At 35.7% G+C, this 24,751-nt stretch overlaps 2 protein-coding genes across 2 annotated transcripts in view; one reads left to right on the plus strand and one right to left on the minus strand.

Moving 5' to 3' along the window:
* The window catches only part of LOC5576381 (mannosyl-oligosaccharide glucosidase GCS1), a 31,945-nt gene extending 18,056 nt beyond the window's left edge, over positions 1–13,889 (minus strand). The window contains exon 1 of the mRNA XM_021844033.1: positions 13,566–13,889. The gene's annotated coding sequence lies outside the window, so the exon portion shown is untranslated. The remainder of the gene's footprint in view (positions 1–13,565) is intronic.
* Positions 13,890–23,115: 9,226 nt separating this feature from the next.
* The window catches only part of LOC5566652 (kinesin light chain), a 54,396-nt gene continuing 52,760 nt past the window's right edge, over positions 23,116–24,751 (plus strand). The window contains exon 1 of the mRNA XM_021844034.1: positions 23,116–23,395. The gene's annotated coding sequence lies outside the window, so the exon portion shown is untranslated. The remainder of the gene's footprint in view (positions 23,396–24,751) is intronic.

Raw genomic sequence — 24,751 nt, forward strand, 5'->3', positions numbered from 1 at the left:
CGAATTTATTTTTTTTTATAGTGACTCAATTTCATGTTTCATAAAACTATCAAATGATACACCGACTTCGAAATACTTTATCAATAATGCAGATCATAGGTGTCAATTATTAACTTTTTTGATTTAACTTCATCTCTGGAATAATAGAAAAGTGTGGATTTGTATCTAAAATTGACTCTATTTCCGTACAAAACAAACATACAACATTTAAAACTAAGTTTTAATATTCTAAATAATTGCTCAGGTTTTGCATTACGCTTTTCAGATGAACAATTTATAAGCAGACTTGAGAAAATCATGAAAAACGCAACTTTTTCAATTTTTTTGCTATAAAATACAATAATAAGTCTAACAGTATCGTTTATTTTTTTTTTAATTTCTTTTATGTATCATTTCAAACATTACATTCATTTCTTATATCAAGGTGTTCTATGTTAGACAACTGTGTCATCCTAATTCGGTAAAACAAATTTAAGATTTTATTAACATTTTGTTAACAACATATTACATTGCATTTGCCGTAGCAGTTCAGATTTTTTACAGGTAATTTTACCTGCTTATAAGAGAAAAAAAAAAACGCTTTCAATATACACTATCGAATTTCATAAATTTTGCCTTATGAAAGGAGGAACGATTATTGCAATACGAACGCTTTATGTATCGTTTTAGCATCACTCCACATCAAGGCGTCGATAGGCGCGTGGAGAACGCTCGGGCCTATCGATCGCAAGGTTCTTGGTTCGATTCCAGGTTGCCGCGCAAACTTTTTTTGTTTTCAAATTGTGGTTTCATAAGGCAAAATTTATGAATTTCAACCCGATTCCTTGTGGCGAATTTTCATAAGGGGTTCCTATGTTTATCGATAGTCCATTTGCCTGAGTGTACTTAACCTATCTGAACCTAAATATATAACGCATTAATCGTGGCAATAGAAGATTGTAACGATTTTTGCCTGAAATTAATAATTATTTTATTTAACATTTGTTCCAATGTTTCAACATTAGATATTCTATGAAACTCATTAGTATTATTTTTTTGGATTCTCTGCAGAGCTTTCTTCCTGGTATTACAACAGCTAGTCCATATTGGTACAGCATACAACATGGCTGACCTGAAAATTTGTTTGAATATCTAAAACTTATTCTTAAGACAAAGTATTGATTTTCTATTAATAAGGGGATCGAGACATTTTACATATTTGTTACGTTTAGCATGAATGCCCTCAATGTGATTTTTGAAAGTTCAATTCTTATCTAGCATGAGCCCTAGATACTTAACTTCATCTGACCAATTTATTGGAACTCCTCTCATCGTGACAACATGTCTACTTGAAGATTTTGAATAAAGAGCTTTTGGTTTATGTGGGAATATTATTAGTTGAGTTTCGGAAGCATGAGGAGAAATCTTCCATTTTTGCAAGTATGAAGAAAATATATCCAAACTTTTTTGCAATCTACTACAGATGACACGCAGATTTCGTCCTTTGGCGGAGAGGCCTGTGTCATCCGCAAACAAGGATTTTTGACATCTCTGAGGTAACTCAGGTAAGTCAGATGTGAAGATATTGTATAATATTGGTCCCAAAATGCTGCCTTGAGGAACACCAGCTCTTACAGGAAGCCTTTCAGACCTTTCAGAGTTTCTGCAGGATTTTTGTCTGGTTTTAAAATTGGAACAACCTTAGCATTTTTCCATTTGTCAGGAAAATATGCCAACAGAAAACATTTGTTGGACCCTTTGCCTTTTATGAACCCCCTACAGAAAAACATAAAATTAACACTCAAAGCAACCATTTTCATATGAAAATCCACTGGGGGAACTTCGGTTGCATTGTTAGTCAGCAGTTTCAGGCAAAATATTTGGTTTGAGACGCATAAATACAGATATTTGAACGGTTTTGTAAATGAAACCACACAAGAGGGTCCACAATACGCATTTCCAGGTGGGTCCATAATAGGCATTTGGACAACAGTTTTCCAAATGCATATTTCGCTGGAAAAATCGAATGATTTTGTATGTTTCATAGGCGCACTATGAAGTAAAAACATTGAACTTGTTGTTGGAATCCACAAAACGTATATGCGTCTGAGATATCATTGCGGAAAAGCGTCGAGAATGAATTTCAGCTACTAATGGTTCCATTACTAGCATTGAAACCCTATATCAACTAAGAATGATAAGCTACTTTCTGGAAATTTCTTGATGAGAATGTAAAAAATTCCAGCTTCGCCAGTGGATTTCATATTTTTGATTTTTTTTCAATAACTTTTTCTTCCAAATAAGTCTCCTAGGAATTTTCGAAAACATTCTCTTGATTGAGAATATTTTCGAAGTCCTGAGTAACTTGATTTTTAATTGGACTAGTAAGACCAAAATTAAAATTGTGCGAGCTTCCAAACTACATAGCAAGTTTTTGAGCTTTTTCGCAATTAGATAGTAATGATTTGTTTTCCTCGTTCAATGCCGGTATAGGCTTTTGATGTGTTTGTTCAATATTTTAGATAATTTCTGGATAACTTCCAAAAAGGGCTTAGAGCCAGGGTCCAATTGAGAAATTTTATTTTTAATATTTTTGTTTCCTAATTGTGCAAAACGTTTCTTGATTTCTTTCTGCAAATCCTGCCATATAATTTTCATAGCAGGATCGCGAGTGCGTTGAAATTGCCTTCTCACGTTTTTAAGACGGATCAAGAGTTAAAGATCATCGTTTATAATCACGGATTCAAGTTTTACTTCACATTTTGGTATTGCAATGCCCCTGGCTTCAACAATGGAATTTGTTAAAGTTACATAGCATTGTTAATATCAAGTTTTGTTCGAAAAGAAATTTGACATCAAGATTACTATCGATGTTTGTTTCATATATATTCCAGTCGGATCGAAAATAATTGAAAGTGGAGCTGATAGGATTGAGAATCGCTTCATGGGATATTTGAAATGTAACAGGGACATGATCAGAATCAAAATCAGCATGAGTACCTTATTGGCTACAAAGATGACTAGAGTCGATTAAGACCAAATCAATCGTAGAAGGATTTCTAGAAGAGTAAAAACACGTAGGGCTATTAGGGTATTGAATTGAGAAATATCCTGAAGAGCACTCATCGAAAAAAATTCTGCCGTTGGAATTACTTTGTGAATTATTCCATGACCGATGTTTGGCATTAAAGTCACCAATGACAAAAAATGTTGACTTATTGCGAGTCAACTTTCGCAAGTCAGTTTGGAGCAAATTAACTTGCTGTCCAGAGCATTGAAAAGGCAAATAGGCAGCTATGAAATTATATTAACCAAGCTGTGTTTCAACAGAAACACTTAACCCTCTAATACCCAACCCCGCCTTTAGACGGGGTACACTTTGGAATTGGGTCCTAAAATTTTTAATCAAATCTTGTTTTTATTCAATAACACGAAAAAGCATGTTACTGTAACTACTTTAGCAATTTTTCCCGCTCAAATAATGGCTATAACATGTTTAAACTTTAATTTAAAAATTTGGTCCATAAATGAACCTTGACACTTTTGATCATGTTTGACGTTCGCTTAGTCGACAAAAACACCACAGGGGTTTTAGTTCTACCACTGGGGTTGTTCCTATCTGACATTTCGTAAGGGACACGGAAAACAAAATACACCCAAAATTTAAGTTTAAGCCAAAGGATGTGACAAAATCTAAAAAAATGTTTTTTGGGCTTAAACCAACGGCAAACATTAGAAAATTGAGTAAACATGTGTTTTTGGCCTAAACTTAAGCGTTTGGTACTAAAATTGGGACATGGCTTTAGGACCCTATTTTGTGTATTTTTTCGTAGGCCGGAAATTAAAATGATTTTATTTTTGGCTTAAACCTTGACTCATAACACGCATATAAGAAAAGTTTTTTATGAATTTTTGAAACTTTTTTGTATTATTGAAAATTGTTTGAAAAATTGTATTTTCATATAGCCTACAAATGCCTGGGATTCATTTAACGTGTATTATAAAAAATCTTACTTTTTATATTTTTCTACGATCAACCTATCACAGAAGAAGAGCCTGATGGTATTAAAAATGATTTCAAACCTGTTTTTCCGTTAGTTACACGGAAAATAAAAAATGTTCCAGAAAAATATTAAAAAAATCATATTTTCAAAAATATAGTAAAAACTCAAATTTTTATTATTGTCAAAAATCAGTAACCAGAAAAGGCTTCAAGAAAAATTTGAAAAGGATAGGGATGTTCAAAAATAAAAATAATAAAATCAAAAACGAAAATTCATAAATTTGCGAAGAAAAATAAATCATTGCATAAACCGTGTTTAGAATGATTTTAGACAACGAAAAATAATATTTAGATCGAAAACAAAAATGTGGGTATTAGAGGGTTAAAGTTTCAAAAACTGTAGTTTCATATGACGAAAACAGTTGATGTTTTATACATCATCATTAATGATTGCAACTCCCCCACATGCCCCATAAAGTCGATCATTACGATAAACAAAAAAGTTATGATCTCCTATGAGTTTGGATCCAGGTTTCAAATAGGTTTTAGTAATAACTGCTATATGTTCGTTCTTAGCTGTAAGGAAATTAAACAGCTCATCCTTTCTGCTACTCAGAACGAGCACTCCAATTTAAAAATATTTAAATTATTATTTGGATTCATTAGAAAAGCGTAATCAAATAAAAATTTGATTAGTAAATTTTACACCAACTTGGACTGCTTCAGTCATAGTGGTGGTTTTGAACATTGCATCATTCATTTGATTCAATTGTTCAGTTAGAAAATTAAAATCAGAGGCAAACATATCACTTGAAGTGGGTACATTATCTGATTATTTCCCGTTAGAATTTTCGTTAGACGAAGAGGCGGAGTAGAAATTACCTGTGGCGGCATAGTTTTTCCATTTGATTTGAAAAAAATGAACGGGTACCGTAATTCGGGGTGTAGTTGATCAGTGGGGAAAAGTTGATCATTCCCGTGCCCACATGTATGAACTGTTAAGAGAGCTATGATCCATTTTCAATTATCACAATTTCTGTGATGTCATATTACCTGATACCTCTTGATGTTTTGAAATTCGTTTCGATATTCAAGATAATTATACTATGTAAAATCAGATTTTTATGAAATTTTTGATGAACTGTTGAAGGGTTCATTTCCAAACAATCTACTATTGCCAAGTACTAACACCATTTAAATAAACTGTTTTGAATTTGCATTGAACATAAAAAATCATTTTAGAGAAAAAACAAAAAGAACTTTTGTGAGCAAGTTGCTATTTCAAAGGATAATTGCATACTTTTAAGCGTTTAATGTGGTGTATTCTTTAATTTACAACATTCAACTCTAAAATTGACCGATTTATCAATAAGATGTAATTGTTGAGACTCGATTCAGGTTTAGTGACTTCAAATCTTTTGAATAGCATATCGCTTTATTTAAGGTGATTGTAAGACGAAGCCAAACTTTGAATTTTCAAGTACACAAGACTGGAGAATCTGACAACAGTTCGCGTTGAAAATAAATCAAATTGCTTGTTTGCTGGTGGTGACCAATGGGATAAATTTTCAACGCGGAGCGCTGTTTGGTTCTCAAGACTTGTGCTCTTGAAAGTTTGAGGTGTGGCTTCGTTCTATAATCACCTTAAGGAAACCTATCGCAGTAATTGATCAACTTCACCCCGGAATCAAAAACTCCACTTTTCGATTTCTTAAAACTATTTTTACTATTATGATAACATTTCGTCAAAATTACGTTTTTATAACGCAATAAACGTTCAACCAGTATAGGATTCAAAAATATTTGAATGATAATACATGGATCCTACTAGGAATTATAAAACGGAGTGGCAAAAAAATGATCAACTTCACCCCATTCTACGGTACTCATAGTATGAAAAGGGGAGGAATTCAAATCCTGCTACGATATCGGCAAAGAATTTTCCTTGGGTAGATCCATTCGAAATTAAAAGATTCGAACTGTTACCCGACGGATTAGAATTTGTTTGTGAATGAGCATGATTATAATCTTCCTGATGGGTATGATTCCTATTCAAGCGATCGTTAACTGAAAAATGAGCAGTGTTCGATACTCCACCAAGGGAATTCCGGAAACGACCATTATCGTAACGGACATTACCGACATAAATGAAAAATAAAATCTGCCTCGACGAGTCGCCTACGCGAAGGGCAAGCCCAAAAATTAGACTTATGGTTGCCCCCGCTATTTGCGCATATGAACTTATCGGTATCTTCTTTCATAGGACAGACGTCCTTAGCGTGAGAGGAACCTCCGCAAATCATGCATTAAGAATCCATGCGGCAATTTTTTGTACCATGACCCCACTTTTGGCACCGACGGCACTGAGTGGGGTTCTGGTAATTTCCTCCAGGTTTCTGGAAATGTTCCCATGTCACACGGACATCGAACATAACCCAAGTAACCACATGCATACACAACAGCATGCCACAACAGAAGGCAGAAGGCCGCCGCAGTCTCCGATATCTGGAGTGTGCATAGCATAGATTCGGTGTTCAAAATATTGCATAAAAGGTGCTGAATGGTTGTGGTTTACAATACAATTGATTTTAAAATTTCTGTGTTTCGGCTTTTTGTGGTAGACGTCTAGAGACTGCTCCGATTTGGTGTTCGGTAAATTTGTCTAGAGCATCGAACTGATTGCTCATTTCGATACAATTATTCATTTCACCCTTGGAAGAAAGTTTGTATTCCGGGGAAACGTCCTTTCTTCCATTGTTACCACGTCTAGTGACAGTTTTAAAACCCACTTTTTTTGGAAGGAAGTTGTGAATTCAGAGATTCTGCCCTCCTTTTGTTTGGTGTATAAACGAAAGAAGACGTGCTCTTCGAGAGGTTTTTTTTTTCCAAGAAGATGTCCAAGAAGCTTGGCTTTCACCAACGGGTCCAACGAAAAATCGAAGGCACGAGTCCAAACAAGGATCGTAAAGGGATCAATAGTAGCAAAAATGGTACTGAAAAATACTGTTTTAGTAGCACTGAAAAGTACCGTTTTTTATTTCAGCACTGAGAAGTACTGTTTTATTGTTTTAGGTATTTTTTTTTTAAACTTCCAAGAGCAGAGAGAATTCGTGTACGCACAGTACGATGCGCATTAGGCCGTCCCTTATGTTTCGAAAATGCGAAATGTTATAAGCCAGGTGAAAATTTGAAGTCCATACGTGGACGCTGTGATCCCCAACGGCCCGGAAGGTATTAAGCGTAGATGACCCCGTGCGCCAAATCGAGCTCGCTGCTCTAGTGTACGCAACATGAGTACGAAAGGCCACCAGTAATAAATCGAACCACGGATTTTGTTGTGCAACAAACTACCCTACACCGTGCTGTCCATAATCATCATAATGCTAGAACTCATCAGAATATATTCTAGTAAAAAGAATATCAATGCTCTCAACTAAATTCAAGTAATGTTTTTTTTTATAGGCACTCCGTGCTCGTGGCCACTACTGTGCCGGACTCAGTTGATCTGTTTAACGAGAAACTTGCGACGATCGACGCTCCTCCATAATTCATATAGGGTGGGTATTAGAACTAAGTTGGAGGTGATGATTTCGCATTTTGGAGGTTAAAATCACCTCCAAACACTAGCGATTTTGCGGTGGGATGTTGACGTTTGATCACGAATATTTACATCTAGTTTCACTCTCTCCTACTCTTTTACTCTCACACCGAGCAGGTAGGAGAGAGCTCTGCTATTAGTGAGGCTAGCTGCCTGCGAGAGGATCAGTTTTGTCTCAGTCACCAGGGTGTCTACTCGTTTACCGAAATGAAATTCCCTGATGTATTCAGGTTTTTTCCAGGTCTTAATAAATAATTCCAGGCTCAAGAAAAACTCTTAAATACTAATGATTATCAAATTATTAATTTTGAATGAATTTGAATTCATTTCTAACAGTATAGGTCTTAAATGGCTTCAAAACACTTGATAAAAAAAATATTTTTTAAGTGATTATTTCCCAAAGAATTTCCCCTACAATTTCATTTTAGAATCCTCAAGAATACAATATAGATTTTTCAAAGTTGAACCACAGAAAACACCTCTGAGATATATGTCAAATCACGGTAGACACAACAAGGTAGGCTATTCCCACGTGTAAACAACGGTTTTCAATCAAAAACATGTGTCGTCATTCCTATCGTCAAGCATGAGGCTTACAGGATAGTAAAAGAGAGCAAGCCTTGCTTTGTTTGCACTCGTTCGAGTTTGCGATAGGAATGACGTCACTGCCAAATGTCATTTTTCGGAGTATAATACCTTGCTTCTTTTTACCGTGTGTCAAATGACATTGTATGAAAGAGACATCGATAGTCTCCTCTTATATTTTCATCTCATTGGAAGGTTTCGAAATAATAAAATAAGCTTTGAGTCGTCATTCATATTTCGGCTACCGACTTAAAAACAGTTATTCATTTGCTAGTACCGAGAAAGATCTACAACCCTTCAACTTAAAACTAGTATATAACAACCTCAAAGATTTCATTAGAAATTCCTCCAAAAATTCTCCAGTCTTAAGTCTTCCAGACTTTTATGCAATGTTGCCTTTCTTAAAATTCCCTACAACATTGTTTTCCAGGATATCTTTAACATTTCAACTTGAAATTTCTCTATGGATACTTTCTGGATGTACCCTAGAGATTCCTTCTAAGATTTCTTAAGGAATTACTCCAGTAATTCTTTGAGATATTTCCCAAGTTAGCCTTCCAATATTTTTAAAAGAATATCTCCAGATAAATTTAATGAAATTTTTTTAGAAAGTATTAAATAAATCTTTGATAAAATCTGGACGAGTAATATTTTAGAAGAAAACCTGAAACACTGATGAAGCTTGTATAAGGTTTAAAGTACATAACTCTTGTTGAACAAGGATCTCTTAAAGAACTTCTAGATACTTGAGGAAGTTTTAGGAGATTACCTAGATCAATTGTTAAGATATTGAAAACAAAACTCAATCGAATAGCTTATCCCGTAGGATTTTTTGAATTCTAACTCCTTGAATGATTCCCAAAGGAAGGAAGGATTTCCCAAAGAAGTTTGTGTAAGAATGATCGGAGTAATTACTGAAAAATTTGCACTGGTGTGGAACCTTAAATAAACTTTAGAAGATTCCAAGGGTTTTTTATTCGAGAAATGCATTGAAAACGTTTGGATGAAATGCTGAAGAAATTCCTAGAAAAAAATCTGTAGTAGCTTTATGATGAATCGACGATAGAGTTTATTGGAAAAGCCTTCCTTCCTAATAGATTTCCTCAAATAACCCCTCGAGAAACTGTTGGAGCAATTCCTTGAAGTAAACATGAGCTCTAAAGGAATTCACATGAAAAAGCGTAGGAATTCTTGTAGGGTTCCTTGGTAAAATTTCTAAGCGAATTTCTTCAAAACTATTGAATAAATCTTTGTGCATTTTCTTGAAGAAATTTCTGTGTATGAATCATTGGAAAATTCTTCAGAGCAACAACTGGAGGAATCAATTGAAGAATTAGTGCATAGTTTGGGAAAGTTTTTCGAAAAAATAAACCAAAGAAATAAATGAAGAAATTACGGGAGCACAACCTGGAGAAGTTCCTCTAAGCAGCCTTCGAAAAGTCACTGGATGAATTTCTGGGATAATTGGTAGAGAGAACTCTATAGAAAGTTCTAGAGGACATCTTTGAAAGTATTCCAGATTAAATTATAGTCTCTGAATGTTACTGTGTATAATTTTGCATCAGGATTAACTGCAAGCAATATAATTAATATAGTGACTTTGGAGACCATTTTGTTCAAAACAGAGACTTTAGAGATCTTCCTTCCTTGTATTTCATCAGAATGTCTACGAAAAACAGGAATGCTTTAAAAATATTCTGAGAGCGGGTCTATTCAAAAGTTCGATTAAAAAGTATTCATTTTATCAATATCTGTTGTTTACTTAAATTAGAATTACTGAAACCATGGCCGTTTTCATTTTTTTTTAGTTTTTGAGATGTTGGGTGTTGAAATGCATTAAATGCAAGAACCAGCTTATATGAAGATTTATTTTCTTAGTTTACTAAAATGTTCAAAGTTAATGTGTTAGAGAATACTTTTCAACAAATTTCATAATACTTTCAAATCTCAAAAGTTATCTGTTGATGTATTAGAAAAATATGATATCTTGCCATATAATTGGAACGAATAGTTTTGTGTGACGATGGCGGTATGTTGAAAAGATCAATTCATTCAACATTTATTCGTGCATTCCAACCAAATTGAATCCTACATAATCCTATTCTGATAATTATTGGTGGGTTAGATCACTATATACCAATCATAGTTTAACTTTCAGCATTATATACAACTTTGAGGACCCGTAGCTTGAAATTGTAATGTGCTGGAACATTTTCGAAATTAGCTTCAAATTCACCACCCCCAAATTTACTAGGTACATTTGATCTTTGAGATACGCGAAAATATTATCTTCGTTAAGCTGTGTAGGGGAAGTGGTGGTAAAATGAACAGGGGTGGTAAAATGAACACCGTGCCTTTTACCGAGAAAAAACAAATTTCGATTAATTTTATCACGCACAGACGATTCAGAGCATAAATTTGAGTGTTCGAGTTGATACGTAGGCCAATTGAAGTGAAAATATCAATGAAAACAAAGATTTTAGAAAACCACGTTTGAAAAATAGAATTGACGTTACTTTTAGCCCGGAAGACTTGAGGTTTTTCAGTGAGATGAATATCGTTATGGTATGATGTCAAATCTGATATCTTTAGAATTCTTTTTGAATGGGTTGCAATCATTAATGGATGTATTTTTGGTGGGGCAATGAAAATTTTCAGAAATATTTGGTTTGCTCACGATTTTTGTATGGTGTTCGTTTTACCACCAATCGCTGTTCATTTTACCCACATAGTGCAGGTAAAATGAACATTTGCATCGCTTTTTGATAGCGATGAAAATATGTGAAAATTTTGCTATTTTAGTCTGAATCCACGTCGCTGCTATAGATTACATCCCTATTTTTGATGTTGTGCGATAGAACTATACAGATTTCTCGTTTTTCTATCAGAAACAAGATGATTTCCTTAAGGTGTTCATTTTACCACCCTTTCCCCTAATATTACTGCTACCTTTGAAAATTTTAATCATGCAGATTCATAACTTGCAACAAACAGACAATTTTTTCTGGAACTACGGATAATCGATGATTTTAGAAATTTATGATAAATACATGGTGGATTATTTGAAAGCATTTCACGGAAAACGTCCAAGTTTATTAATGAACTGAATCGTTCAAGTAGCATTTTTAAGCGGTGAAGTCGAAATTTTTTATATTAAATAAAGTGTGCAAAAATAGTTTCGAAATAGTTAATCGTGGACACATTCAACCATGAATTACTGTTTCAAAATTATTTCCCTGACTGTATGTATGTATGTTTATTTATTTGTGACGATAAGGGTTCATTCAAATATTACGTAACGCAACATTTGCCAATTTTAGACCCCCTCCCTCCCCCACGTAACAGGTTTTGTATGGAAAATTTTAAATTTTTGTATGAACCGTAACACTATGTAAGACCTCCTCCCACCCCCTGTTGTGTTACGTAATATTTGAACGATCCCTAACCAATTAGTTTTAAACTTTTTACAAGATGGCCAAAATTCCCTGAGATTTCCAGGTTTTTTCCAGGTTGAATAAAATCTATAACACCGATTCACAAGTCCGGAAGCTACAATTGTGTCGCAAATTATCGCGGGGTGTCTATACTTTGCAGCCTAAGCAAAGTGTTTGAGAAGCTGATACACGCAGTTTTGTACCAAGCTGCCGATCATCTATAACAACCAGCATGGCTTCATGAAGCACCGCTCCACAACATCGAACCTTATGTGCTATGTGTCAGCTGTATCCCGTGAACTTGAATCAAGGCGGCAAATCGATGCAGTGTATGTAGATTTTGCAAAAGCTTTTGATTCAGTACCGCATGACATCATCTGCAGAAAACTCAGTCATCTTGGTTTTCCGGCGTGGCTTACTGACTGGCTTTGCTCCTACTTAACCGATCGTGAAGCTTTCGTGAAAGTGAAATCCACACGCTCCAGGACATTCAATATTCCATCCGGCGTCCCGCAAGGAAGTGTCCTCGGTCCGTTGATTTTTATCATTTATGTAAACGACCTTTATGAGCTGCTTTCTTCATTTAATCTTTCATATGCGGATGACTTAAAAATTTTCCGTGTGATTGCCTCCTCTGCAAATTGTGTCGAACTACAAGAAGACATAAATCGACTGCTTATCTGGTGCGACGATAATGGCATGCGCGTAAACAGTAAAAAGTGCAAAGTAATTTCCTTCTCACGATCCAATAGCATTTCCCTCCATCAGTATAACATGGGACTAGATTTTTTGGAAAGGGTTGACTCAATATGTGATCTGGGTGTTACGATTGACTCAAAATTGAGATTTAACGAGCACATAAGCATCATAACTGCCAAAGCATTTACCGTGCTTGGTTTCATCCGTCGCCATGCTTCCGGTTTTACCGATATTTATTGTCTTAAGACGTTATTCTGTTCTCTAGTACGCAGCATTCTTGAGTATGCATCACCGGTTTGGTCGCCATTCTACGTAAAGCATAATCTGGCAATTGAACGTATCCAAAAAAGCTTTTTAAGGTTTTCTTTGCGTCATCTTCCTTGGAATGATCCGATAAACTTACCGAGCTATCCGGAAAGACTTAAGTTAATTAACTTAGAATCTCTCTCTGCAAGGCGCATCAGATCACAGAGATTGTTCATTTTTGACCTCATCACAAACAATATAGACTGCCCTGATCTGTTAGAATTGATTCCGTGGAATGTTCCTTCCAGACGTCTTCGTAATTCAGTGTTATTCGTGATTCCTTTCCATAGATCTAATTTTGGATACAGCAACTGTTTTGATATGTGTTTGCGTTCGTTCAATGATGTTTGTGACGAGTTTGATTTTAATATGTCCAAAAATGTATTCAGTGTTAGAATAAGAGGTTTAGATTAAGTAGTTATTAAGAAATCAGTCTGTACGGCGTAGCCGAAGATGGTGCATAAATAAATAAATAAATAAATAAAATTCCCTGAGAATTCCAGGTTTTCTAGGTTTTTTTTCAGGTAGTAGACACCCTGGTCACCATCTGATATTGACGGAGGATGGATGTGCTCCCCAAAGCATGGTCCTCCGTGGGGCGTCTTCTGGTGTGGCTGGACGGGTTTTTTGTGGAGGGGCTGGGAATCGAACCCAGGACCTTCCGCTTATGAAGCGAAAGCGTAACCTCAAGGCTACAGATCCCCAATAATTCAAGTAATGTTGTCTTCTCATTATAAAATCAATTAGCTGCGAAACGGGTTCATATTTTGTCTATAATTTTGAAATTTTCTATTGCGATATAGTTGGATAGTTTTTTACCAACTTTATATGAAATCAGTGCCCTGTACGAATATGACATTGACTCACTGTATGTAAAATCATCGGATTTTACTCCAAAGATCACAAATTAACGCTTATTTATCGCATGCAATTTTATCGAAGCATTTAGGGAGAATCTTACCTTGTGTTGGCTAAACGGTGTCGAAACTCTGGTTTCCAGATAGCCCTGATAAGTAATAGCGGCCACAACGCCAAGAATAGTTAAGCCGGTAAACGACACGGCCAACGTTTTCCACGAATTCTGCTTGGTGACGGTTTCCGTCAGGGGTTTCCTTTTCGTTTTTTTTGAAATCGACCTTTTTCGGCTTATTGTTACTCGTCATTTTACGCAAAATATTCCACTGAACAGCACTTGGGAATAAAAATTGTCTGCAGTCGGTCACAACTTCAAACAAAAAACCATCCACGAGCACATAACATAAACAATGAACGCTATTTTTCGCGACGGGGCTCTCTTTTTTATTTTGACGGAAAACATTGGGCGATTAGGTTGTCCGCAACACACGCTAAACATTAGTGATACTAAATTTTGCAGACAAGTTTTTATCTCATTCCGCACATTCCGGAATAAGGGTTCATTCAAATATTACGTAACGAAAAATTTGCCAATTATAGACCCCCTCCCTCCCCACGTAACAGCTGTTGTAAGGAAAATTTTATTTCAATACAGAGTCAGAATTAGGGCGAATGTGAACACTAATACATTGTCAGTAATATCGGTTAGAAGTTCAGCGGATATAATTTCAATTCTATACTATGTTTCCGATCGATTTAATCGCATGATGCATTTTTGTATGATCCATTACAATATTACTTTTGTAACAAACCATTTGATTTATTTTCATATTATGAACAACATGTTAAAATAAATAAAAAAGCATCATGCGCCATTCATCAAAATTGAGGATTGTTGCGCCCCTCGGTTTTTCGTCTTCTTCAGTTTGACAGCAGCGATTGCGCCTTTCTACCTCATCCTTCTGGTTTGACTATCATCAGCTTCGCCGTTTTGCTACGCTCTTTCACACGAACCTTCTTCACTATCGACCTTCTGCACACTCAGTTTTAAATGCGCCCTGCTGCAACACTCAATCGCAAATGCGCCCGGTTACCGTAGGGGGAGAAGGTGGGCGAAATTGACATTAGAGTTCGTATCGAAAGAGAATATCAAATGCGCCTTTATGTTTTTCTCACTTATTTCGTGAAAAACGTTATTTTTCAGAAACAGTTGTGCATTATATGATTGTAGTTTATCAAATAAACTGTTAGGTGAATAAAACTCAATTTGTTTACATTTGTCAGTTAGGCCGTTGTTCTGGTACTGTATTGATTTGTTTTTTTTGTATGGACCGTAACATAATGTAAGATCCTCTCCCTCCCCCTGTTGCGTTACGTAATATTTGAACGATCCCTAAGGTAATGTTTTTGACATGGGTAAGTTACCAACCCAACATTTGATTTCTCGCGTAACTTTTCAAAACGGCCTATCTAACAATTCACACATTTCGAGTAAATCGAGCTTGAAGGTTGTGAAAATATATTTTGAAACTGTATTGTTCGTTTAGTTAAGGAATAGATTCTCGTGCACATTTTCAACGTGGAAAAATAAATACTCACACGTCAGTTTATATGGCACTTTCATAGAAGTACGCACCTTGCATTCAATGTACAATCCAACATAATGCGTTACATGTGCGTTACTTGTTGGTTTTGTTAGCTACGACACCATCCAATATATGGCAAACATGGTGGGAGAATATTTTGGTGTGACAAAATTATTTAGGTGTGAGTCTATTAGAGGGCAAAATCCTCAATATCAAAATGAAACATTTTTTCCCCACTGTGTTGCTTGTAGAGGGAAGCAGTGTAATAGAGTTCAACGTAAGAAATGAGGGGCCCAGATAGCCGTAGCGGTAAACGCGCAGCTATTCAGCAAGACCAAGCTGAGGGTCGTGGGTTCGAATCAAGCCGGTCGAGGATCTTTTCGGGTTGGAAATTTTCTCGACTTCCCAGGGCATAGAGTATCTTCGTACCTGCCACACGATATACGCATGCAAAAATGGTCATTGGCATAGTAAGCTCTCAGTGAATAACTGTGGAAGTGCTCATAAGAACACTAAGCTGAGAAGCAGGCTCTGTCCTAGTGGGGACGTAACGCCAGAAAGAAGAAGAAGTAAGAAATGAAATTTTGTCAATTTATTTGGAAATTACACTGAAATCTATAAAAACATCAAATAGGACGTTTTGACCAAAAATATGTACATAGGACAAATCACATAGGTCGTTCTGTTTCAACAATTGTTACATTGGACATTCACTTCGGTCATTTTTTTTTCAGTTATAGTAACATCGGACATTTTGATTTGAGCACACAGCAAGCATGTTTTATTTCATTTTGTATCCACGTGCGTTGAACTGCTTCAACATTCAAGTTGAACTGCTCATTTTGTTGCGGTGTGATAATTTCAGGCACCAGCTGTGCTTTGTGTTGATTCATTTGAAGAAGGGACAAATGACCTTCGGGTTCAAGTCTCTCACAAACAACAACAATTTGATTCATTCAATGCCACGCCGTCACTTTTTCCCCTCCGTCTATGTGTCCTATGTAACAACAGAAGGAGGGGAAATGTTGAGCTGTATTTGGGACTTTTTGCTTTCTCGCTGTTTCTCTCTCAATCTTCCCCCCGTTTCAATGCTGGTTTCGCCCACACTTGTTCGTGTGTGAGTTACCCACTGCACGACGGGTGGTGACGACTGTGTTGCATTCGGCACCAGCCGTCGGCGCAAACAAGAAATAGCGGTGGGAAATGATGACGATGACGGCGCCGTCGATTGTGTTGTAGGAAACCAATGCCAAACAAATACATACTGCTTCTCCGCTCTTCGGTGAATGATTGCTCTGCAAATATATGTGCGCAAGTCGCGCATGCACGTTGCTCGTGTTGCTGCCATGAAGCATATGTATATGCTTCATCGACCATGGATCTGAATCGAATTGATACAATAAGGGTTCATTCATATATTTCATAACGCTGAAAATGACAATTTTTGACACCCACCCACCCCCATGTAACGCTTTTTTATATGAATAATCTTCAACTTTTGTATGAGCCGTAACACCAGTACGACACCCACCCACCCCTTCCAGCGTTATGAAATTTGTGAATAAGCCCTAAGATCATGATGCTCAATATCATTTCCTTACATGCACTCAATACGCTGATAACATGAAAAGAGAACTGGCAGCTGAGCGAATGCTGATCCAATCCAGCGTAAGCCTAAAACATGATTTGGAAAAAAGAGCAAAATACAGTTTTGTGTACCTCGTTCTCTTTTTGTTATTTGAGCGTTTCAATATTGCGAGGCAGAGCGACTCTGAAAATATCGACATTTTGTTGCGGTGTGCTAATCGGAGACACCAGCTGTGCTTTGTTTTGATTCATTCAATCCCACGACGTCACTTCTTCCCCTCCGTCTATATGTCCTATGTAACAACAGAAGGAGGGGAAACGTTGAGCTGTATGTAGGACATTTTGCTCTCCCACCGATTCTCCCTCAATTTTCCCCCCGTTTTTATAACGGTTTCGCCCACATGATCAGGCGTGAGTTTCCCACTGCATGACGTGGTGGTGGTGACGACTGTGTTGCAAGGTGCTGCCGTCGGTTGAAACAAGAAATTGCGGTGGGGAATGATGACGATGACGACACCGTCCATCTTGTTGTACACTGAGATTAAATCTCCATTATATTTTATGTGCGAAGATCAGATAGAACGACTTCTAGTGTCCCTAACTTTGATCTATGTGCAACATTTAAATACTATTAGCTTCCAATAAAATTTACTGTCTCTTCATATATTATCCACATGCTCTGCAGTGTAATGGAAATGTCTCACATTTAAGATTTGAATGCGTAGAATTATATATCAACACGTGGGACGAACGTGGATCAACGCATTGCAACCAACAGAAAAAAAACTGTTTGAAAATCCACTGATCGGTTTTCAGTTTCCAAAAATCTTGTACTTTATATGTTATTTTATGAACTTTGATCATATAAACAGGAAGTGGATGCAGTACATTGTCTAATTTGGGAACGATTATAAACGCTATTCATAAAGCTGTAAGTTCACATTTACCCTTGAAAACAAAACTCTAAAAACATCTTTCTTCTGGTTTGCGGCCAGCGGGAGGTTTCGAAACGAACGCTACAACCACAACCACAATTGGCCCACACCCGGAGGCAAGCGATATTTTCGGCCAGACAGCAGGTCGACAACGAAAACTACAAACCTGATTGCTGAAAATGACGCCACAAAAACGGATTCCGTTATCGTTGGTTTACAGTAGAAATCTTGTTCAGATTTGAAGTCAAACTAATATTCAAATATACTTTAGTCAACAATATATAAAACGTTTCAAAGAAAACTTAATATTTTTGTTTCTTTTTCTTTTTTGATCATTAGAGAAGGCTAAACAAAACAAAACAGTTTAAAAGCGCGTCATTTGTTTACCATTTGTGGACGCACATAAAATATAAATGCAAGATCATATGAATTAAACTGCATCTACCCTTATCTTGTAGTTGCATTGCATATCAAAATTAAGGGTAACAGATTTCCTGGTTCTATCTGCAATACCAATATAATTTATGTGCAAAGCTTGATTGCAAAAAAATATGTGTGCAGCACATAAAAACTAGAGTGGGATTATTCTCAGTGTAGGAGCTTGAGAAAGAAGCCCACGCCTAACAAATACATACAGCTTCTCCGCTCTTCGGTGATTGATCGCTCTGCAAATATGTGTGAGCAAGTCGCGCATGTACGTTGCTCGTGTTGCTGCCGGGAAGCATATGTATATGCTTGATCGACCATGCATCTAAATCAGATTGATACAATGACATCATGATGCTCAATCTTGTGCTCAATATCATTCCACTATATGCACGCAATGCGCTTATAATATGAAAAAAGAAGTTGCAGCTGATCCAATCCAGCGAAACGGTAAAACATGGTTTGGCAAAAAGACCAAAATACAGTTTTGTGTAACTCATTCTCTTTTTGTCACTTGAGCGTTTTCAATGTTGCGAGGCAGTGCGACTCAGAAAATATCGACTGAAATGATTGAGAAGCAGTTATTATGGCATTCTATACATCTAAGTACCCGGATAAAAACGTATCATTCAGTGAATGGAATAAACCATTAATGTACAATATAACGTATTGGATACAATACAGCGTATTGTAAGTGAATGTCGAAGCAATATTATTCATGTTTGGATATACAATTCAAAAACAATATAATATGTTGTAACAGAACATTGTATTGTTTTTAATTGGTTTTATACCTTACAATTTTGGTCAAATTCCTATTTTCGCGTAAAACAACTGTTGCTTTTTTCTATGTAGCTTTGCTGAAAGAAATAAACAAAACAAGTTCAAAAAGCAAGAAATGTTGGGTGGAAAATATTCAAAAAGTCAAAATAAGTAGTTTTTTAAAAGTCACTTGACATTAGCTGACATGCAACCATGATACAGTTTGTTGAATTGTTTTTGTATTGTACAACAATACACGAATTGCTTATCAAGACAATACATGAACAATATATCATATTGTGTTTTCAAAATATTTGTATGAGAAAATATCTATATTTGTATTGTTACGATACTTAACCACCCATACATTATATTGCAAAAATCTCATATACCATACAGTGATCTGTTGAAAACAATATATTGTACTGTAATTGTATTGTCATTTCACAAAATACTGTATTGTATTTCCAATATATTGAATGGTACTGTTTCAATACGTTATATTGTTTTTGTATTGTATTTTTTATCCGGGTAGTGTCTCAGACACGCTTCTACAAATCATTCTACCTTTTAAACTCCATTCCAAAGCATTATTCAGGAATGTCCAATGTAACATTAGAATCGTGTTTATTCATAAATGTAACATAGGACATGTGGTTGGTTCTCTGATCAAAGGTCCAATGTAACAATTGATTAAAAACGATGCAGTTTTGAACATTGGTCATTTTGTTAAACTATTAATAGATTAATTTGTTGTTAATATATCAGAACGAGTGTTGTAGTGTGCTGCTAAGTGGTGCAACGCAAATGATTTGCAATGATAATCTCGATTTGTTTACATTTGTTACTTAGGACGTTTTGAAAAGTTATGCGAGATTTCCCGGATTAAAACGTACACTGAAACAAGCATTGAAGTAATGAGAACCATGAATAAGTTTTTAAATTTACTATTCCAATCATGATTGAGCTATCAAGAAAGCTTTTTATTTGCGTTTTGTACCCTCTCGATCCAACCGCATCGATAGCCGAGCGGTAAGCGTTCGCGCTTGACAATCGCAAGATCCTCGGTTCGATTCTAGTCTGCTGCCAGTTTTAACCATGATATAGTAATTTTTACTGTCGAAATGGTGCCATGGTAAAATTGAATGCACAGAATATTTGAAATAAATGCAAATTTAGTCTGCACAAATCAAGTGGCGTTGTGTATTTAATTTAACCCTCTAATATAGTATTTTCAACCGCAACGCTGTTCTCAGTGTACCTCTCAGTGAATGGAATAAATCTTAAATGTATGATATAAAGTATTGGATAAAATACAGCGTACACGGTCGTTTGAGAATACCCTTTAATGGGTGAAAAAATACCCATTTTCGCTAGAAGTGCCTCTCCACATTTAATGAGTAAACACGGTTTACTCATTAACGGGTAAAGGCAGTTTATGTCAAGGAATGGGTATTTTTTTACCCTTTTTTGTATATCAAGCTCGCGGCATAAAAAGGGTAAAAATTTACCCATTTTGAGGACGGTCAATGGAGCTATCAAGAGTAATGATAATTTTGAGATTGTTTTCGTCTTACTTCTAAAAGAAAGTTCCGTTAAACAATGTTTCTATACAATTTATTTCAAAATATAAGTGTAATTTAGCAAAATTTTAAAATACATTCATATCCACTGGGCAGCTCTCGGTATGCCGTATACAAATCTTGGTGCAGCCTAGAAATGCAGAGAAACAGAAAAAAATCCAATTATTACAATAAATGTACCACATCATCACTTACCTTTCAAATTAAGTCTCCTGTGAGTTAAAATAGTTGATTTTTTTTACAAATAAGAACTGTTAATGCACACCATAAACACATGCGGATTGACGAGTTGAATAATCATAACTATTTTTCACCCATTAATGGGAACGCTATTGGTTATTAAAAATGGGTAAATTTTTACCCCTTTCGAGATTTCAAATTCCCCCATTTTCTGACAGATCTGATCGCTATTCGACAATGGGTATTTTTTCACCCATTAAAGGGTATTCTCAAACGACCGTGTATGGGTTTGTTCACAAATTTCATAAAACCAAAAATGGCCATTTTTGACACCCACCCAGCCCCTCGTAACACTTTTTGTATGAACATTTTGAAAAATTATTTTTACATTTTGTGGATAGCCACCCATCCCCTTCAGCGTTATGAAATTTGTGAACAGACTCTATTGTAATTGAATGTCGAAACAAAATTATTCTATATTGAATATACAATCCAATAACAATTTAATGTATTGTATTAGAACACTGTATGGGTTTGTTCACAAATTCCATAACGCTAAAAATGGCCATTTTCGACACCCACCCACCCCCGTCGTAACGCTTTTTGTATGAATATTTTACAAATTTTGTATGAGCCGCAACAGAACGAGAACATCCACCCACCCCCTTCAGAGTTATGAAATTTGTGAATGGGCCCTATTACAGTCGACTCTCCACCTCTCGATGTTCTACATCTCGATATCTCTCCCTATGTCGATGGTTTCATAAGTCCCTTCAGTCTGCATACATTTTCACTCTCCATATCTCGATATCCTCCTTATCTCGATATCTCCATATCTCGATGTGTTTCTGTTGATTTTTCGTTCTCAATTTTCTCTCCGTATGTCGATATGACCAATATCGAAGGTTACTAGACCAAAGTTTTGGGATTCAAAACAAATTAGGAGCGCAAAATGACGTTTGTTTGTGTACTACTTTCTTGGCAACGGAGTGTTTTCAATCTAGTATTCATCAAAAATTTGTTCTTTGTCTCGATCTCTCCCTATCTCGATGGTCCCTTCGATATCGAGATGTGGAGAGGCGACTGTAGTTTTCAACGGTTTTAAAATTTTGGTCAAATTCCAATTTTCGTGTAAATTAGCTGTAATTTTTTTCTGTGTAGCTTGACTGACACAAGTAAACAAAAGAAGTTCAAAAGGCAATAAATATTGTAAAAAATGTTTAAAATGTAAAAATAATTATTTTGTAAAAATAAGTGATTTTAACTGTGATATTTCAAAGGATAAATGCAACAACGTTGAAGATCTATACCTCTTTAAAGAAGTTGAAACTCTTTGGGTTTATTCACAAATTTCATAACGCCAAAAATGGTCATTTTTGACACCCACCCACCCCCTCGTAACGCTATTTGTATGACCATTTTACAAATTTTGTATGAGCTGTAACATCGCCAAGACACCCACCCACCCCTTTTCAGCGTTATGAAATTTGTGAATGAGCCCTTTTGTTAGGGTTTGTTGGCAAATTTAATAACGCCAAAAAACGTGTCATAAATGCCTTATCCAGCTTTTTACGAGCGCTTATAGCTGCCGCATACAGTCACGCTTTCTGCTAGGGATGAGTTGATTTGACGTTTGGCATGGGTCGTTTTATACACGGTCGTTTGAGAATACCCTTTAATGGGTGAAAAAATACCCATTGTCGAATAGCGATCAGATCTGTCAGAAAATGGGGGAATTTGAAATCTCGAAAGGGGTAAAAATTTACCCATTTTTAATAACCAATAGCGTTCCCATTAATGGGTGAAAAATAGTTATGATTATTCAACTCGTCAATCCGCATGTGTTTATGGTGTGCATTAACAGTTCTTATTTGTAAAAAAAATCAACTATTTTAACTCACAGGAGACTTAATTTGAAAGGTAAGTGATGATGTGGTACATTTATTGTAATAATTGGATTTTTTTCTGTTTCTCTGCATTTCTAGGCTGCACCAAGATTTGTATACGGCATACCGAGAGCTGCCCAGTGGATATGAATGTATTTTAAAATTTTGCTAAATTACACTTATATTTTGAAATAAATTGTATAGAAACATTGTTTAACGGAACTTTCTTTTAGAAGTAAGACGAAAACAATCTCAAAATTATCATTACTCTTGATAGCTCCATTGACCGTCCTCAAAATGGGTAAATTTTTACCCTTTTTATGCCGCGAGCTTGATATACAAAAAAGGGTAAAAAAATACCCATTCCTTGACATAAACTGCCTTTACCCGTTAATGAGTAAACCGTGTTTACTCATTAAATGTGGAGAGGCACTTCTAGCGAAAATGGGTATTTTTTCACCCATTAAAGGGTATTCTCAAACGACCGTGTATTGAGCTGACCCAAGACAATCGTCAAATCTTTTGATCCCTACCAGAAAGCGAGATTATATCCGGCAGCCATGAGCGCTCGTAAAAGGCTTTCGAAAATGCACAGCCCTGGTTGACGATCACGATACGCCCCTTAAAAAATATAAACGCGATAGTTTTTTATACGCAATTTTTGAACAAAACATGTTCACCGTGCTATACGTCAAATCTGTCAAAGTGCATCGCTGTCATTGCTTGCTGTCATCATCGTGATGTTGGTGGTGTTATTATCGATAGATTTCTCAAGCAGTTTCTCTCAAAATTTTCAGTGAAAACATTTCCAATAGATTATATTTTCGAATAATTTTACGATTCAGACGGACAAAAGTGTACTATTACGATCAAAGCAGTGATTAGTGGTTTAGTTCCTGCCTCGGCCAGTGGTTTGGGGGTGAAAACTGAAGAAAAATTTTCGCCTGCGGATTTTCTGCTCGTGTGTTGAGCAGCTCCAACTTTCTCGAAGGTAAAATGGAAAATGCTATGACTAAAACCCAAATGCGTACAATAATAGTTTGACAAAGTCTACGAAACTTCATGCGATGATAATTTTTTAACAAATTCAAAGATTTCGGTTAGTTTTGCTTCTAAATTGTATTGCAACATGAATCTGATTCATGTGAGATTGTTTTTTTTTTTCATTTCGTTCTCCATACTGAAAGTGTGGAAGAAATAGAAATGATGTCAATTCGATAAAGATTCGACGCTAGGTTTCATTTTTTTCAGCTACAATAGCATAATTTGCTTTTATCTGCTATGAACGCCTTTGCACATAATTTGACTTTTACAAGGAATTTTTTTTTTTTATACACTTGATAGCTGGGCTTCGCATGAAATAATAAAGGATAACTTAGCAGTAGAAGCTTATTTGTGCTATGTTATAACAAGGAACAGATATCATATGTTTATAAGCTCTTTAATTATTTTATGAAAACTATCAAAGACATGCAGTTCATCAAGTGGTTCAGGTAGCAATCAAATCGACACAAAAGGAAACAATAAAAATGCATTTGGACTGGTGGATGGCGTGGGCAGAGCACCCACAATACATTCAAACATTGAACTTGAATCTGATGTATGATCGATCACATTTGTTGAGCCTTACCTAAGCTGTCTATCTAGTGGTTTTCTTTAACAATTTGTAAGCGGGTATGGAAAATTGTATAGTTAAGGTTCTCGACATCATAAATACTTCCAGTTTAAATTAATATGGTCGTGTATATTTTTTAGAATGACAGCTACTAAATCTAAAAACTCCAGAACAAATATCGAAAATGTTTTGAAAAACTTATTTCCCATTTTCACTAACTTCACTAATGAGGCAAGTTTAAATATTGTGGTTCTAGCACTAAATTAAAGTCGTCAGTCAAATAAGTAAATTCCGCTGTTGTTACTATTATATGAAAATACTGTCGAAAGTCAACGATCGGAAATCGGAATGCAATTCAGTACTAGGCAATAATGTCGTTTAGGACGAAAAATTGAAAAAAAGGACAGTTAGATCTACGATTTCTAAAAACTTTAACACTTCTTCAAGTGTCACAATAAACAATAACAGAAATCATATGCAAACTTTCATTTATAGTCAACTCAATATTCTTTGGTTCAGAAAATCCTTTTGAGCAATCACTTTTAGAAACGGAATCCTTTGATAAAGTATTTATTGAGCGGATAGACCAAACCATAATTTTTAATATTATTGGTTATCATGGTAAGATTTTTGTATGCAAATTAAAAATAAATTGCATGGCGTGTAATAAATCTTAAATCTTGAACTCTCCTAAACTTCTTAAACTTCCTTCCATAAACCATTACGTTATTA

Source organism: Aedes aegypti, chromosome 2 (genome assembly GCF_002204515.2).
Source record: "Aedes aegypti strain LVP_AGWG chromosome 2, AaegL5.0 Primary Assembly, whole genome shotgun sequence".
Lineage (NCBI taxonomy): Eukaryota > Metazoa > Arthropoda > Insecta > Diptera > Culicidae > Aedes > Aedes aegypti.